Source organism: Crotalus tigris, unplaced genomic scaffold (assembly GCF_016545835.1).
Source record: "Crotalus tigris isolate CLP2741 ecotype Arizona unplaced genomic scaffold, ASM1654583v1 scf7180000024167.7108832, whole genome shotgun sequence".
NCBI lineage: Eukaryota > Metazoa > Chordata > Lepidosauria > Squamata > Viperidae > Crotalus > Crotalus tigris.
The window spans coordinates 3,461,786-3,480,643 of NW_024100417.1; positions in this window are offsets into that span (position 1 = coordinate 3,461,786).

Here is an 18,858-nt window from a genome sequence, read left to right on the forward strand (position 1 = left end):
ACTTACAGAGGCTGTAAAGCACTGTGAAGCAGTATATAAGTATAAGTGCTTTTTGCTATTGCTATTATTTTATTTATGGAAACAGAAAAACTGACCACAGGGGGAAAAAAACAATGGTCCATCAAGTCTGCTCTTTGAGTTTTAATTTGTTTTTGCTTTCTTTAAAATGTATTTATAATTATTAATTTTTATTTATTTATTTTCTTTTACATTCTTTCTTTCTTTCTTTCTTTATTTATTTATTTATTTTAATTTTTGTCAGATGGTAGGCATGTGTTTATCCCAAGCATGTTTAAACTCAGTTACTGATGATTGACCCACTACCTTGGGAAGTTGGTTCAAGCTTCCACTACTCTTTCTGTGAAGTAATACTTTCTAAGATTACTTTTGAACTTCCCTTATATCAGTTTGAGGGTATGTGCCTGTGTTCTTGATTTTAGCTTAAAATTCATTTATCCAGCTTTATATTATGTTTATAATTAACTCAAGGTGGCCAGTATACCTAATATTTCCTCCTCCTATTTCCCTCAACAACAACCCTGTGAGATGAGTAGGGCTGAGAGTGTGTCACCCAGTCAGTTTTTCAATACCTATGATAGGACAGACTCCTGGTTTCTAGGCCAACACCTTAACTACCACCTTATACAGGCTCTTCCTGCTGATGGAATGATCTCTTCTTCTTCTTTGCCTTTTTTAAAAGTCCCTAAAAATAGACATTTGTGAGTATTTGGGATTGAATTGATTCAGACCAATTTGCATCAGTTAGAGGCCTCAAACTGACTGCATCAATCAAATACATCCGAATCTACTAAGACAGATTTGGATACATTTTACGCAAGTGCTCCTGCTTTTCAATGATCTACATCTATCCAAACTGAACTAGGCTCAGTTCAATCAATCCGCTAGATGGTTTGTGTTTATTTGAACTTGGCTACAGAGACCTTTGAAGGAGAAAAGGTTGTCATTGTTGGTTAACTGCCATATAAACTTCTGCATTGTTTGTAGTCTTTTGCATTCCTTCTGTTAGCTTGGCTTCTGAAGCCATTAGGTGATTTTTTTCTCTCTCTCTCACTCTCTCTCTCTTTTCTTCAGTCCACATTTATAATTGCTGGCAGGAGATAATGTAAGCTATGATTCAGAAAGCATTTGGGAAATGCTAACTCAAAATGCATCTGCCATTGGCTGCAAGGACCATGTGAATGAATTCAAAAACCTGTGAATAATTAACCTGGAGATTCTTGCCAGGCTTAGGTTAGCATGTCTTGCTGCCCCCTTGTGGAATGTAAGGACCTGGGGAAAGAAAATTATACCAAGAATCTCTTTCCGCATTCGCCAAGGCAGTATTTACAGATATAATAGCAACCTTCTTCTCCTGGATGATAGCAATCAAACCTTATCTTTGTCAGTTTTTTTTAAGTGTTGTTCAAGATTTTACATCTACAAGAGTGCTAAAGGGCAGATTCCCATGGAAACAAATATCTCTGGTCATACATCAGTTGCTAAATGTGCCAAACAAAGAAAATGAGATTTCTTTCTTTTCATGTTCAAAGTTGCCACTTTTTTTTTCTTTTTGGAATGCCTTTTACTCTTTTACCCGCAATCACTTTCAGTGTTTCAGATTATTCATATGCATGCTAGCAAGAGGCCAGCTGACATTTTTGCAGTTGAAGGCACAACAGCTTTTAACAACCACAAAAAGAACTGGCAACTGTGTTAGCCTCTTGCTAATTCTGAACTGATGAGCTATCCTTCTATCCTTCAGAAATCTGTAGCAGCACAAGGACTCCTAAATCTTGAACATCACCTGTCTTTCCTCCAAGAAATGTGTGACAGCATAACATAAGACTGTTCGTGGATGGTGTAGGAAAGAGGGGGGGGGGAACAGGAATTAATGGCAGGAGTTTAAAAGTATTATGCTATAAGCTGTTCGCATAGGACAGTGCAATGCAAGTATCAAAGAGAAGAGAAGAGCAACCAAAAAGATTGAAGGCCTAGAGACTAAAACCTATGAAAAACGGCTGCAGGACTTGGGTTTGGCTAGCCTAAAGAAAAGAAGAAATAAGGGTGACATGATAGCAGTGTTCCAATATTTGAGGGGCTGCCACAAAAAAGAGGGGATCAAACTATTCTCCAAAGCACCAGAGGACAAGACAAGAAACAATGGTTGGAAACTGACCAAAGAGAGAAGCAACCTGGAATTAAGGAAAAACTTCCTAATAGTGAGGACAATTAACCAATGGAACAGCTTGCCTTCAGAAATCATGGGTGCTCCATCATTGGAGATTTTTAAGAAGAGACTAGACAGTCACCTGTCTGAAATAGCATAGGTTCTCCTGCTTGAGCAGGGGGCTGGACTAGAAGTAAGTGACCAATCATCCTCCTTTAGGGAGGACAGGCCTTCTTTTGTAAGTTCTGTCCTCTCTCGAAAAGTATCTTCCTACATGTCCTCCTTTTCGATATTTGAAGACTAATCTGTAAATCTCTGTATTCGATCAATGCCAATCTGATCCGTTGCATGTGATGTGACATATTTGTATTTGACATGACGATTTGTCAAGGCTCAGTACAGTGCGGCGAGATGCGATTATGAGATGCATGTGCTCCGGACAGGAGAATTGTTTTGAGAGAGTGCACCACGCACAAAAGTGTGCCACACGCAAGTGGCTTTGTTTACTTCTTACAAAAACACGACACGGCACACACGGACACATTAGACTCATTTTTTTTCTTCAATTTATTTGTGTCCTCCTTCTCATTGTAAAAAAGTTGGTCACCTTACTAGAAGACCTCCAAGGTCCCTTCCAGCTCTATTCTATTCTAAGAGTGAGGCCAAAATTCCACAAAATTGTTTCACGGTTCTGCTTTCCCTAGACCACTGCCTCTTGTGGGCACTGCTGGTGTATTTTAATGTCAATGCAAGTAAAGGCAACTGAATTTTTTCTCACTTGAAGTCCATGGACCAGATTTAAGAAAATTATGGAGCCATGTCTAATAGTATGTTGGAATGTTCTTCAGAGATGGGGAAGAGCCACAGCCAAGTGAATAGTCAAGTAAGAGATAGTTTAGCTTGCAGAAGGTATGTGGGTATGGCAAACATCCCAGAAGGGACCTGCTCTAGTTTCCTGGGCTGTAAAGGCAACAGGGGAGAAATGTATTTTCAGACTTGCAAGATTCTGTTAATGTAACCTTACAATAAAGTAGAATTTGGGCATGCTTCCTGTCTGAACTACCTTGCAAGGCTGACATCATGGCAGAAAAAAAAGATATTGCCAGGGCTAGTTTGTGCTGTGATTAGGTGCAAGTGTGTTAAGGCTGGTTCTTCCACACATTTGCCTTCATAGCAGTCATTCTAAAAATTATAATCAGGAAGCAAACATCAAATTAGAAGATGCTTGCGGCAGTGGCTTGAATAACATAATAAATGACAAATAGCAAAGGAAAGTGAACATCCTCTTCCCCAACCTGAGTTTTTTTTCAGGTTTGTTGGACTTTTTCTTATGGTGGCTGGCTTCATCAGGCAAAGGTTCAAGGGCACATCTTGGGATGCTAAAAAAGCCACCATTAGAGCAGAAAACTAGCATGTGCAACTTGTCAGGCTCAAGACACAGGGATGTAAAACAGTCTCACAGTTCTTTATGTCCATTTCTGTGGGCACTGAAGACTGAGATCCATTCATTACTCAGTGGGACAGTGCTCAACATCTGTGCATTTTATTGTAATGCATCTGGCTGGTCCTTCTGACCTTGCCTTTTCTAACTCACACAAAGCCTCCCTCTTCATTGTCTCTCTCTCTCTTCCCTCTAGCATGTGCCAGGAACTTCTCCTGTTACTCAGGCATGAGGAATAGGAAGAGTCTGTAAGTGCCCTGCCCACTTTACATCAGGAGATAAAGAGAAAGGAAAGGGAATCAGCAGCAGGAAAAAGAATGCCATCAGAGCATTTTCCAGGCAATTCTCCCCAATCCAAAATTCTTTTTTATGATGGGGGGAGGGGCTGGTTCAGGTGGGTTTCTACCTGAGAACAAACAACATTTGGTTTCAAACTTGATAATTGTGAATGGCACTGAAAGAGCCCTTCTCTTTTCTTTCTTTCTTTCTTTCTTTCTTTCTTTCTTTCTTTCTTTCTTTCTTTCTTTTTTCTTTCTTTCTTTCTTTCTTTCTTTCTTTTTTCTTTCTTTCTTTCTTTCTTTCTTTTTTCTTTCCTTCCTTCCTTCCTTCCTTCCTTCCTTCCTTCCTTTCTTTCTTTCTTTCTTTCTTTCTTTCTTTCTTTCTTTCTTTCTCTCCCTTTCAATAAAGTGGTGAGAATTTCTGGGAACAAAGAGGAGTGAATTAATCCCTAATTAACTTGTCATCAGGAAATTCTTTTACACAGGCTTATCCAATCTCTGAAAAGGAATAATGTCTTTTGGTAATAATTTGGGCTCCTGGAAGGTTTGTTGTACAATCACACAATTGGTATAACATTTGGCAGGTAATATTGTATTGGACTACAGGTCTCAGGAGACATGCTTTCCTACTACATTTTTTGTCAGCTGGACCCCTGTTTAAAGGGCTGACATATCAGAAAGAAAAGGAAATGGCCCTTAAAAGGGAAGGGGAGGACCATAGATATTTATTTACTGCTCATATTTCCTCTCATAAAAACTTCTATCAGTATTCAAGCAAAACTAGGTAAAGTTCCAAGCTTCTTGAGTTACCTACTATATAATCTCATTTCATCAGCCAAATCATTTTTAAATTGGTCAACTAAGACTAGTTCATTTTAGCTCATTTTGAGCTAACAGTTGAAAGTCCACCACCTGTGCACGTACTCAAAATTTACTTTGTTCTAAATGTTGGATCTCCCAGTTGATTGTCATCCATTGGTCAGAATGTCAAAGAAAGCTTTCAGTCTGGTTATGCATTTAGCTTAATTATGTCTGTCTGGGTTATTCTGTTGCAGAAAATGGATTAGTTATTTTAAAGCTGCTCCAGTTAAGAGACCAATTATAAATCCTACACAGGTGCAATCTGTGGAAAATTCTCTCATTTTAAGGAGATGTATAATTTCCTTTGAGTGAGAAGGGCTGAAGTAGCCTGGGGTTTTCACCATACTTGACAGGCAAGCAGCCAGAAGACTAACAAAAGAACAAAAGTTGTTGCTGTAGTGGTACTATTTGCCAGGTTTTTGACTTAAACCCATAACAATCCTTTTCCTTAACATGAAGCATATTAAATCTTCTTAACTTGCAAAATAAAAGAGATAAGATTACAAGATTTTCAGCAACTAAACTATTTCCCATTAAAATCAATTTATAATGGGTGGAATCTTTATAATTTATTTTTAATGGCTTTTCTCTGAATTGGCAAGGAGGTAAGACTTGACAATAGATGAGCTTGCAGGCATTTACTTCCAAGATAAACATTCCTTTAGCCTGAAAGCTGACCCATTACACTGTGGTTGCTATGGCATCTAGATCTTAAGCAGGAAAAGGAACCACAATATTTAGGAATGTGTTTTGCTCAATAGGTTGAGCTAATTGTTTAATTATCACGTTCTGATGCAACACCATTTGGTTCTGAATCTAGAGCAAGGTGCTCGTGACTTGATCCACAGTAAGTGAAACTGCAAGAGGGTCAGTTACCACAGTCTGGGTCCAGGGATTCAAGTTGGCTGTAATTAAAGCAGAAAAACAGCAAGTATAAACTTCAAGATTTGTCACGCTCTCACAAGGCTCAGGCCATATATGTATATGCATATAAAAGTCCCAAGATTAAAATCATCTTCCACCTGTGCCTCCTATGGACCGGGAGCTGGTTGTTTCTCTGTGAGAGAAGTGGCTGCCATATGTGCATTGTTACTATAACACAATTGTCTAGTCCCAGGCCATCTGCTTCAAATCTTGCTCATTCATGAGATTATGGGAGTTAATTCCACACATTTTAAGGGAAGAAAACCAGAGAGTCTCCAAGTGTTTCCAACTGTCCTGACCTGGTGTACATAGGTGGGATTTTTACTTAGGTTATCAACACTGTCTCTAAATAAGGAGCATGCTTATAAAATTACCATTTACCATATATTAAATATGCATGTTGTCCTTTTAAAAGAGGTTATCCTGATTTCCTGGAGCGGGGGTGGGGCCAGTTTTTGGGCACTCGGTCTCTAAAAGGTTTGCCATCACTGCCCTATACCAAGCTATCAATAGCTCTCTACAATAGAAGATGGACAAAGAAATACAGGTAGTCTCGCTTAACAACTGCCCAGTTTAGGGACTGTGTGAACTCACAACAATGCCGAAAAAGTAGATTTACAACCAATCCTCAGACTTAGGAGGGTCACAATAACTTGACAATATCATGGTCACATAATCATGACTAGGGTGCTTGGCCACTGGTGTGCATTTATGACAGTTGCAGTGTCCCGTAGTCACATGATTGTCACTTGCGAACCTTCACAACTAGCTTCCAACCACCAAAGTCAATGGGGAATCTGGCAGGAAATCACAATTCACATGACATTACTTTTTAACGACCATGATGACTTGCTTAATGACTACAGCAGAACAGATGTTGTAAATCGGGCATATTTGCATGAAGTTTCACTTAGCAGCCACATAGTTTAGCAACACAGTTGCCAGTCCCAATTGTGGTCATTAAGTAATCCATATTTCATCTAATAGCAAATCTTGGTTGCTGTTTTTGCACTGAAGGAAAACAACAATATTAGGATGTTGCACTGTATCAGACCAGATTATTCCTCCAACTTGCCCAGTACTACAAATTTTAACTGGCAGGACTCTTCAGACCTTTGGCATAGGTCAGGGATAGGCAACCTTGGCTCTTTTATGACTCGTGGACTTCAACTCCCAGAATTCCTGAGTCATAAAAGAGCCAAGGTTGCCTATCCCTGGCATAGGTCATTTTCAATGTATGTTACTTATACTGACCCACTGACCTGAAAAGGATATCAGATGAACTTGAATCCCTGGGTATCCAAATTAAAACATCTGCAATGTGTCTAGGATTCTGATTAGCAAGAGATGCCTAAATTATTAAAAGCTTTTTTTAGTCAAAATTGGGGAACATTCCTGTATATTTGAGCATACAGCAGATGGCTTTCATATACTAAACTTTTTTTAAAATTTCATTTCACCAACTTCATAAACAAATGATAAAAATAACAAAACCTATTATTTTTAGCAGGAAACACTGATTTTCTCAGCAATCTGTATAAACACTATGTGGAATTAAACCAGAAGTCTAAACAGGAATGAAAGCCTGCACTTTGTTTAAATACTTGGCTATAATATTGAGCCCAGATCCAAATAATTTATTAGACATATGTTTTAATCTGCACATGACAAAAGAAAAGATTTTGAATACTAAAATGCAAAGTGTAAGTGAAATAAGTGAGTTTAATGAGCGAGTAACTATGCTGTTGTTCATTAACATCAGTGACTTCACATGGGCATAATTAAGTAAGTCAGGGGTGTCAAACTGCCGGCCGGATGTACCATAGCGAAACCGCACCTACTCATTGCCGGCAATGGCAAAAAAGTTGTGATACGTCGCGACATGTCATGTGACAATGCGAGTTTGACACCCCTGAACTAAGCTCTCTTCAAAATTTCACTGAAATAAAAGGAAATATAGATTGTGGAGCAATCTTGGAAAGCTGTAACAGAAAAGCAGTGTAATGACTGCCTTCCTTGAGATAAAAACTAATTGGTAGACTAAAAACCAATCTATGAACAAGACAATGGGATAAAGGCTGCAAATTTGAACACCTATGTTCCATTTTACTAACAATGACTATTAAATGTTTTAGTCATATTATTATTATTACTATTACTATTGTAATCTACTACTCTAAATGTTTTATGTGTTAGATCTTTTCCATACCTGCATTACAGAGGTACATAAGTCTAATAAAATAAATCATAAATCAACCATTAGAGCAGCATGTCTTTTTTTTTTTCTCACTCCAGTGCTTTGACACAGTCCTGATTGAGAGGTAGGCATTTTGTCATTAGATGAGTCGATTCTTGTTTTGAAGATCTGCCCAGTAAGCAATTTTGCTATTTTCTTTTCTATGGTTTGTCATCTTTAAAACAGATGGGTTGGGAAACTCTATTGACAGGCTGTTCTCTGAAAATTAGAACAGATGGTTACTCTACTTGCAGTTCTGCTTTCTTTTAAGTCAGTGTAAATGGCTTAAGTCTATTATGCCAGATCTCAGTTGATATTGTACACAGGAACCCTTGAGCTACACAAAATTGAGGATTCCTCCAGCTTCATCTTGCTCTAATATTTTCCCATTTCATTTTCACAGCATTGTGACTGTCCTTGCTCCTTTCTTACTCTCAATGGGAGAAATGTTCATTGTCATGGTAACTTGCTTCTCCCTCCCCCCCCCTTGGCCCAGATGTTTTCATATATTTCTTTGAGGGCTTATCTATATATAGTTACATCATTTCTCATTAAATCCGCTCTGCAGTGATAATAATAAGTGCCAAGTACAGGGTTTTTCCACCATTCACCAGCTACTTTTAGAAAGTCAAGCTTTACAGTTTTGTATTAATATCTAATCATTCCAAATTTGGTTTTGATGAATCTTCATGGTGATTTAAGACATATAAGTAGAAATTATGTAAGAATATTATTGCTATGAGTCAGTGGTTTAGCTTCTTATTTATATTTATGATGTGCAGAAAATTCTGAAATCTAGGGCTGCTGCAGCTTAGAAGTATTTGCCATTCATTGTTAGGATTAACAGCACTCACATGAGTGAGGAGGCTGTCAGCTCATCTCAGATTCACTATCTGAAATACTATTCATCTCCTTCTCAGATGAGATAGGGCTTTCCCCACAGCTGACTTAAAGTGCATCCTTGAGTCAGCATAAATCTATTCTAGTACAACTTGTGTTGTCTCCGTTACTGATCCCTGTCTTCCCTATACAGTCTCTGTTCTGGATACTGTTGATATGTAGGGCATATTAAGTAAAAGAATTGATGGATTTCTTCAGACCAGTTGCCTCACCACCCTTGAAACATCACCATCTGGATGGAAAGAAAGCATCCACCAATCAATCCAGTGATGGCGCATGGCCTAATGTCTTTCAACTTCTGTATTCTTTTTCCAGATAAATGAGAACCAAGCACTGGGAAATTAGTATACTGTGATCATAAAAGGAGCTGAGTCATACATGCAAACACCAAATGGGTAATGTATGTCAATTTCCCCTAGTTTTGTGGGGTTGTAGGTGCAGATCTTTCTCTGCAGTCATTTCATTTTAGCACAATTAAAAGATGTGCAAGCCCTCCATTCTCTATTCATTAAGTGAAGTGACTAGTGCTTTCCCTATTCCATCTCCATCTTAACTCATTTTGCAAGTCTGCTGAGCAAACTATTTAGTGAGCTTTCCATGATTCAAGGTTTTGAAACAGCCCTGCTTTCAGAAGAACATTCTTCACTGTCCAGCATCTAACCAGCATTTTCTGGGGAGAAGAACAAGAGAATGACTGTGGTGGACAATTCTCAAGACAGGTGGGGAGAAAGCATGCCCATGCCCATACCAGCCTAACATGGCCAATAGGAACCAGGCCATCCCCATCTCCAATGGGTCACCTGACTGAACTGCCAACAGCATGGAGAATGAAGCATATCAGATTTGACACACTTTGAAACTGAATTGTCAGTTCAGAGGAAAACAAGACTAATACTGGCATGGCTAAGAGCAATTAAAGTTACCTCACCCAGGGGCTAAGTAACAAGTTGAGGGCAACATTATAGCAACCTGGCAGAGTAAAAGATGTGGCCAGGGCATATTTCTACCAAGGGGAAAGGTCTGAGATTTCTTAAAGGGAAAAGAAAGGCTTTTGAAAAATTTTCAGATTAAAAATAGACACCAAAAGGGCACTGCAGAAAATTCATCACTGTGCATGGATCATTCAGATGAAGTTTTTTTTTTTAATTCTTAAGTTTTCCATCCATTGTTTATTTAATTATTATTTGTTTGACTGGCAGCTTGCTGTCTTTCTGGAAATCAACATTGCAGTACTTCTTCCTATTTTGTTCCCATAACAACATTGTGACAGTACATCTATGGAGATTCTCAGTCATCCAGGTCATGGTTGTCCCAAAAGTGCTTTTTCAGGAGGCAACTGGACTTTCTTGTTTTTCTTTGTTCCATTTCGCATCCGCAGCTCTGACTCCATTCCCCACCATCCAGCCAGAGCTGAGGAAGCTTCTTGGATGAGTAGTGCAAATGTGTGTGGAGCCTTCTTGGTTGCAGGATGTTTCCTGCCCGGTGTCCCTTCGCTGTTGAAGACAGGCGCAGGCTGTTGGGGATGAATCTGTGTTGTCTGCATCCCAAACTGAAGCACAAATGGTTCCTGTATTCTGCAAGGTTTTCTGGAAATCCATTTATACGCCCGTACCATTTGAAAGGTGTTCGTCTCAAAGTGCATAGCTAAATGTCTATGGAGATTCTCAGTCATCCAAATCATGGTTGTCCCAAAAGTGCTTTTTCAGGAGGTAAGTGGACTTTTTTCTCTGAAGACGTTTCACTTCTCATCCAAGAAGCTTCTTCAGCTCTTACTGGATGGCTGGGGAATGGAGTCAGAGCAGAAGAAGCTTCTTAGATGAGAAGTGAAACATCTTCCCAAAAAAACCCCAAGGAAGTCCAGTTGCCTCCTGAAAAAGCACCTTTGAGACATTGTGATAGTAACTGCCCCCAAGTCACTCAGTGATCTTCCTACACCAGAACTTTTTCCACTATGTGCATAAATCTTTCTTGCATACCACAGTGTATGCCCCTTTTTATGAAATTAGTATTTTCTGTTACAAATTAGAATATATGCAGGACTGAGTTCCAGGCAGCTGTACTCACACTACCTTGTTTTGCTGTCAGGAAGCTTAGCCCTCTCTACCTCATGGATGTGAAATCGCATTGTACAAAAGCCTTTTATGTTGCACTATCCTAGCTGAAAGATTATGTCACCATGAAATGGTCCATATAAGTAGGCTTCTCACTGGACTATGAACTCACTGAACTAACTGCCTCCAGAAGCGGTGAATGCTCCAACACTGGAAGTTTTTAAGAAGAGACTGGACAGCCATTTGTCCGAAATGGCATAGGCTTTCCTGCCTGAGTAGGGGTTGGACTAGATGACCTCCAAGGTCCCTTCCAACTTTATTATTATTATTATTATTATTATATAAACATTGCACTTTTGCTGCTGTTTGGGATGAATTCTTATGGGCCTTTAGTTGGAACGCCTATCCAAACATTAATTAGCTAATGACTAAATTTAAGGGAGCAGAGTTGTTCCAATACCTGGAGACTGCACACCAAAAATTGCAGAACATAGAACACAGGCAGGACACAGACAGCAAGTTGTGTCAGTATTATAGTGAGCAGATCTGGGCTGAAAAATCTAGAGACCTGCTAGATGGCAGCAAAAAAACATGAATTGGTTCTTTCTTTCCTTACCACAATTTACTGGCTGCTGTAGTTAGTAGCACTGAGGAACAGCCCACTTCTGCATGCTGCTCTGTCTCTGCTCAGCATGCCCCTGTAGGCAAATGTCTAAATTTCTTCATGGGTCCATTCTAGCTTTGTAGCAGACCCCAACCAGATCTGATTCTTTTAGAGATTGAAGACTCAATCAAGCTGAGTCATGTTTACAGGCTCCAAGACACCACCCTTACATTTGCTTTATATTAACAAGTGTATCATTATAATTTATATATTTCTTATTGAATTTTATTGATGTTCAGAAATGAACTTTAAACTATATGACTCTGATTTTCTGGGTACCCTTTCTGTCTGTTTTTGATAGCATACATATTGTTTATTAATATGAAGCTTCTTGAATCTGGAATGTCTTCTGTGGACATTTTTTATTTGGAAATTTAAAAATTTTTTTACCATTCTTCAGCTAAGCTATTTGTAACTTTGAAATTATGTGTCAAGTTAAAAAGATGACTAATGTAATACATTGTTCTGTGACAGAAAAAAAAGAGATCTTATGACAGTGGTTCTCAACCTTTTATTTATTTATTATTTATTTATTTATGAGACTTATATACCGCTTTAAGTGCAAGTACTCTCTAAGCGGTGTACACCAGTAAGCAATGTATATATATATATTTTACATTGCCCCCCAACAATCTGGGTCCTCATTTTACCTACCCCGGAAGGATGGAAGGCTGAGTCAACCTTGAGCCGGTGAGATTTGAACCGCTGACCTGCTGAACACAGTCAGCTAAAGTGGCCTGCAGTACTGCACTCTAACTGCTGCGCCACCTCGGCTCTTTTTAATGCCGCGACCACCAACTGGTCATAAGTCGAGGACTACCCCACCGGTTGTAAGTCAAGGACTTTCCCTGCCCGGGAACGCCACACATGCGTGGTGCTCCCCCTGCGCCGACTGAGGCGTAGCTGGCAAGTGGCAGAGATGGTGCAGCCCGACCACCGGCTGGGCCACCAGCTGGCCCAGCCCAAGGGAGGTAAGGCACCCGCCGGACCCCACACACGCCAGCAACCCTCCTTGTGCCCGGCCTCCCACCTCCCACCCCTGGCCCTCTTTTACTTACATTTTTAGTAGTTGCTCAGCATGGAGGGGTGGAAACTTCCAGACAGCTCGCCTTCGCTGCAGACAACTTGCAGCACCATTTGCAGAATGGGACTTTTGGCAGGCTCAGCAGGGCAGAGACAGCCTGGATAATTCCTATTGGCTTTTGAAAGCCAATAGAATTAGACTCTATTCAATAGAGTCTATTCTATTGGCTTTCAAAAGCCAATAGAATAAAAGGGAGTAGCATAGCTAAGGGAAAGGGGGGGGGGGAAATGGCGGACTGCGTTGTTTGGCGACCCCATGAAATGGTCATTCGACCCCAATGGGGTCGCGACCCACAGGTTGAGAACCGCTGTCTTATGACATATTAAAGGCTGATATAGTACTGTAGTTGGACCTAAATTATCATCAAAAAATATCTTCTTGGCTATGAATCTTGAGAATTTCATCCATATTATTTTGAAGGCACATAACTTGGGAAGACTGACATAAACCTTTGCTACATGTTGAACACAAGCACAGGTTATTGGGGATGTGTTGTCTACATCTCAAACTGAAGCGCAAATGGTTCCTGTAGTCTGCAGTGTTTTCTGGAAATCTGTTCATACTCCTGTACCATTCAAAGGGTGTTCATCCCAAAGTGCATAGATAAATGTCTAGGGAGATTCTTAGTCATCCAGGTCATGGTTGTCCCAAAGGTGCTTTTTCAGGAGGCAACTGGATATTTTCTGTTTTTCTTTGAAGACATTTCGCTTCTCATCCAAGAAGCTTCTTCAGCTCTGACTGGATGGTGAGGAATGGAAAGATTTATATTCCTTGCAGACAGCTGGTCATTTGCATTCTTTTAGAGAGTTGTTGAGGCCACCTGGAGGTTTATCTGTGTCCTCAGGGTCACCTAAGTAGTGCAAATGTGTTTGGAGCCTTCTTGGCTGGAGGATGTTGGCCGTAGCAACTTTAAGATACGTAAACTTCATCTACAATTTTCTACAATTATCCATGTGAACTCTAATTCCCATAATTATCAATCATCATAATAAACCTCTAATGAATATGCTAAATGGAAATTTTGGGAACGGGTCCTAACACATTTGAGGGGAATGAAAATAGTAAAGACCAAGGTACACATATCTGTATTGCCATCTGACATAGGACTTCCTTTCTATATTAGCAACCTCTCTTTCTCTCTCTGTCTCTCCCCCCCCAGTGTGTGTGTGTGTGTGTGTGTGTGTGTGTTTTCTCTTCCTGCAAAGGAAATTGAATCTGTGAAAATGTATTGCTGTTGATGTTTTAGATGGTATATTAGCAACCCAGAGTGTCATTACATTGATGGGCAATCTTATTTTATTTATTCATAAATAAATGATGAATAATGAAGCAACAGGCTTATGGATCATTGATATTCATTTGCTCTGGCTTAGCTCAAAGGCACAGAGAAATGAGTGATTGCTTCAGACTCAAATAGTTTCCCCAGTAAAAGGTCTGTTGGCAATACAGCTACATACTATAGTCCATTGTGGGGTCATGGAAATATTCTCTGTGCCTTGCTCTTGTATGTCTCCAATACAACTATTGCTATCTTTTTACTTAGTATGATTATCACATGAAATCTGATGTTTTACCTATCTTGAATTTTCTTCCTAGATACTACTTACAGAATAAAGTTAACCATATGAATGAACAGGATGCATGTTAAGACTTTTTTATTGAGCTTTGTATATGAAATTATTTGACAGTTTAAAATTTCAATGCAAAACGTTAAAAAAATAAATTCAATGTTAGAGTTTAAAAAAAATTGCACAACCCCAAAATTCACTTGCATTTACTGTAATTTAACCAAGGACCATATTACTATGGAATCTACAGGAAAAAGTATATGTACAGATAAACAGAACATTATGTCACATTTTATTTTCTTATAACATTGAAATACAGTTTTAACCCACAGTGTCAAAATGGAAGATGTTGTACAAGAGCACACACCAGGAAATGTTTTAATTTTACACTGTCATCTCAATAATGATCTTTCGAAAAGTTTTGTTGGTATTTTGCCATGAACAATTTTCCAGACTATTATGATAGTCTCTATTAGTTGCAGATCTTCAGAAAGCCACTGTCCAATAGAAGAGCATGTTCTCATAAATATATCATTACTATTCTAATTACATGAGAAAAAATTTGCAATGCCATGTTATTTACATCCTTTAATATAGTTTATACAAGCAGAAGATACATATATAGCTCTCTTTCCTGCTGAAATGGGTTTTATTGAACAGAGCAGTTCCAAAATAATAGTGGTGGTAGGAACTTCTATGGTAGAGAAAGTGTCTCTTTTTAAGCACAGATGATAGTGGTTATGATAAAAAGTATGTTTGGACTCTAAAGATATATGTCTTCCATTGACATAAAAGAGAGCTAAAATAAATGCATTTGCTCCAGAGTTGGAACACTTTTTCAGAAAGTATTCAGAAAGTATTCAGAAAGAAGCAAGTTTTGAACTGAAAAGATCCCACATTATGCTCCAGAAATCCAATGGTAGCATGCCAATTTGGGCCCTACTATCCACAAGAACTACATGTAGTTATGGTAACAAAGCTCTCTGCTTGATAGGCACCAAGGAAACGTTGCTCATAGAGAAAGAGTTAAACTGACCTCAACATACAACAGTTATACTGTACTTCCACAAGAAAACCAGAAGTAGCATGTAACAAAAGTGTTAGAACCTGAGAAGCCAGACAGATAAGCTACACATTACATATTGACATTTACTGGTTGCCTCCTCTCTTTGCTTTCCCTGCTCTTTCTGTAAATATTTCTTAAAAGAAACTTATGACATTACAGTACCAAACGGAATAGGATATTGAACTAGGTGGCTCTTCAGCTTGGTTGGACAGAGGATCATATGTCCATAATCTACTTTTTAAAGGCTGTGTTCATACAATATCTTAGGTTGCGTTTTTTTCAGCTTTGATCTACCAATAAACCATATCTTTATTGGGTTATGGATATAACCAAAGCAATAAACCATGCTTTACAAACTGAATTGGTGGAATCCACACCACATATTAAGCCACAAACAAATTATATTATGACTTTTATAGCTTAAAATATAAATTTTGATTCATGGCTAACAGTTTTGATGTTTACCTTTTTAAAGATTAATGGTACAACATTTTTAATGAGCATCTGTTAAAAATCAAATACTCAACATGGTAGTATATTCATGAAAATCGTTTGCTATGAATCTTTTTAAATAGACAGGTCTTGTTCAATCTACCCTAACATAAAATACCTTCCTGCTGTTACAAAAATGTCAAGAAGAAGGAATTAAGTAAAAGACCTATCAGAGTACTTGTGAAGTAAATTTTCTCAGTAACTTTATTTCGGCAATAAATTTGTCCACAATTATATTGATTATAACTTAAGGAATTAACTTAATTCTCTAGGTTTACACAACATGTTTAACCACAAAATTTGTCCTAGTGTGTTGTATAAACTCAAGTCATATTCTTCAATGCCTTGATGTTTTCAAAGATGATTAAGTTCATTGATTAATTTATTACATTTCTCTCCTGTTTTTCCCTTAGGAGCTTAGCTTGCCATATACAGTAGTCCTTCTGCCAACTCTTGTCTACATCAGTAAACATTAGAATAGGTAGAGCTGAAATAAACCTCAGATCACCCAGTAAGCCTCTATGGCTGAGTGTCAGGAAAAAAACTACCTTGTTTTCCTCTTGGGTTGTATTCTGTGGTAGTGTAGAGCACTTGACTAGGATGGGAAAATGACACAATTGGCTAGAAAGTCAGGGCCTTCATTTCTTACTTCCAGACAGGGCTGGAAAAAAAATATGACTTGCTACAATGTAGGAATTTTACAGTGTAGGAATTTTATTAAATTTCAGAGAGAAATGGAAGGCAAGGCTAAGCTTTCACCAGTATTTAGTGAAGCTTAAACCTTGTTTGATGTCCCTTTCTAGACTCTTTTATCCCTAGTTTCTCAGATTTCCTAGCAGCTAGTTTTGATAATGGTTGGGTTCACATATTACACTAAGGCTATTATTTATTGTAACAACAGTTTATTGAACAAGTCACCTTAGCTAGGTTTAAATATCATGCTGAATCACAAAACACGGCAGACCACAATGGCTGAGATCACACATTTGGAATGGGACAACTCACCACAGTCAACTCACCACGGCCAATTCACCTCAGCCAACTCACCGTGGAACAACTCGCCACAGGACAACTCACTGCGGGACAATTCAACAATTCAATTTAATTATTTAAAATGATTTTTAAAATATTTTAAATTTTGCCATTCACATTTCATTTTGTCCCTCTTTTGGCATCCTTTCTTTAATGATTCTATTCCACTATTTCTTCAATATTAGTGTAACACTTGCCCCGTGACAAGTTGTCCTCCTGCAAGTTGGCCATGGTGAGTTGGTCATGGCAAGTTGGCTGTGGAGAAGTTGGCCGTGGCGAGTTGTCGTAGACCCCCCCATATTCCATTAAATAAAAACCAAGCTGAACTTGTTATGACTTAGTCTGATTTGGAAATCCAGCCATTAAGAAGCTTCTTGTGCAGCTAAGCTTAGATTTCTAGTATTGGTTGCATTATACACAGCATCTGTTTTTAATGCCTGTAATGGCACAGATTCCCTCCTACCCCTGCCAAGTTTAATTTACATCCACTGGATGTGCCTTTAATTTTACTCAGTCTGTTTCTGCATTAGAAAGCAAGGAGAAATCTGTGGGAATCACTTTGATCTGCTACTAGTTGGTCATGTATTTTGCAGTTTTCAATAAAAAGGAAAGGTGTTGATCATTCCATTAGTGTTTGTTGGATGGCGACCTGTTGGATGGCAACCTCCTATTGGAATCTATCAATTCTCCCCCTCTTGGCCCCATCAGAAATTGTATTATCAGCATAGCATCAAATTCAGCGCAAGGTTTTCTTAGTTTTTTGACAGAAGGAGAGGGTATGGAGATTTATGTAAGGCTGGGAACAGGGTTATCCTGTAGCCCAATCTTGTACCTTATTTCATTATTACTTGCAATGTAATTGTACTTTGTTTTTAAGCCTGCGCTGTGTTCTCACCCTTTTTTGTTCATTCCCAGGAACAGGCCTCTGACCCTTTATGTAACTCACACCCACAGATTTTCTCAGCTTCTCAAATGTGCCAGTCACACCAAAGCAAGTACACCCACTGATGTGAAAATGAGGGCCTGCCCAATAACCAGATTGAGAGGCCCTTGTTGATTTAGTAGGACCAACATCTTGTTAGAACTATCAGGATCTCTTTGCTGCCATTTAGTGATTGACCAGATTTTTGTATTCCAGCTCTCTCCAGATGTTTATTTTCTAGCAGCAGCAACCCACACTCTCAGCATGATACAAAAGACTATTATAATAAACATACCATACTATAACATACCAATTGTGCTTCTGAAGACCAAAATTAATATGCAATCCAACAATGGCAAATGAGAGCCATTATAATCAAATGACACCAGTGCTGTATATTGGTAGACTTTTGAGTAGAATTCCATTCTAAAACTCTACAAGGCTAGGCATCCAGGAAGCTCTAAAAATTTACCCAATCTACATGGCCTCAGTATGGATACTGAAGTTTGGGGGGGATACTGAAGTTTGGGGACCCCAACCTATTTCTTAACTTCATCCACCTTGAATAGCTTTCCTCCAGGGATCTATGTAGCCCTTTTTCCTCCGATATTTAGAAAGCTATTAAAAGCAAACTTTTTGTAATCTGTAATCTGTAATCTCACATGAGGAACACCAAGTATCTGCAGTTTTATTACTTTTACTTTTATATATCTTAGCTCAGGGGTAGGCAACCTTGGCTCTTTTATGACTCGTGGACTTCAGCTCCCAGAATTCCTGAGCCAGTCTACAAGTCATAAAAGACCCAAGGTTGCCTCCCCCTGTCTTAGCTGTATATATTTGACTGGATTATTACCAAGTGCCAGTGATTGTGATTGGTGGCCTATAACACAAATAATTCAATAACTATTGCAAAGATCTGTGTTGCATTGGGAAATTGAATCTTAGGCAGGACTGGCTACATTTTTGAAACATCATTAGCACATTGTCCTATCCAGGTTGACTTTACTGGAGGTAACATTTCTAGATGTATAGCTCTAGCCTCTAATTTTATTTCTTACAACACCCCAAAATGATGCTGACTGGGAGAACTGCAAAGATATGAAAATAGTAGCAGAACAACAATGGCTGTAGTGAGGAATTACAAAAGAATAAATATTTAAGAGATTCTAGCA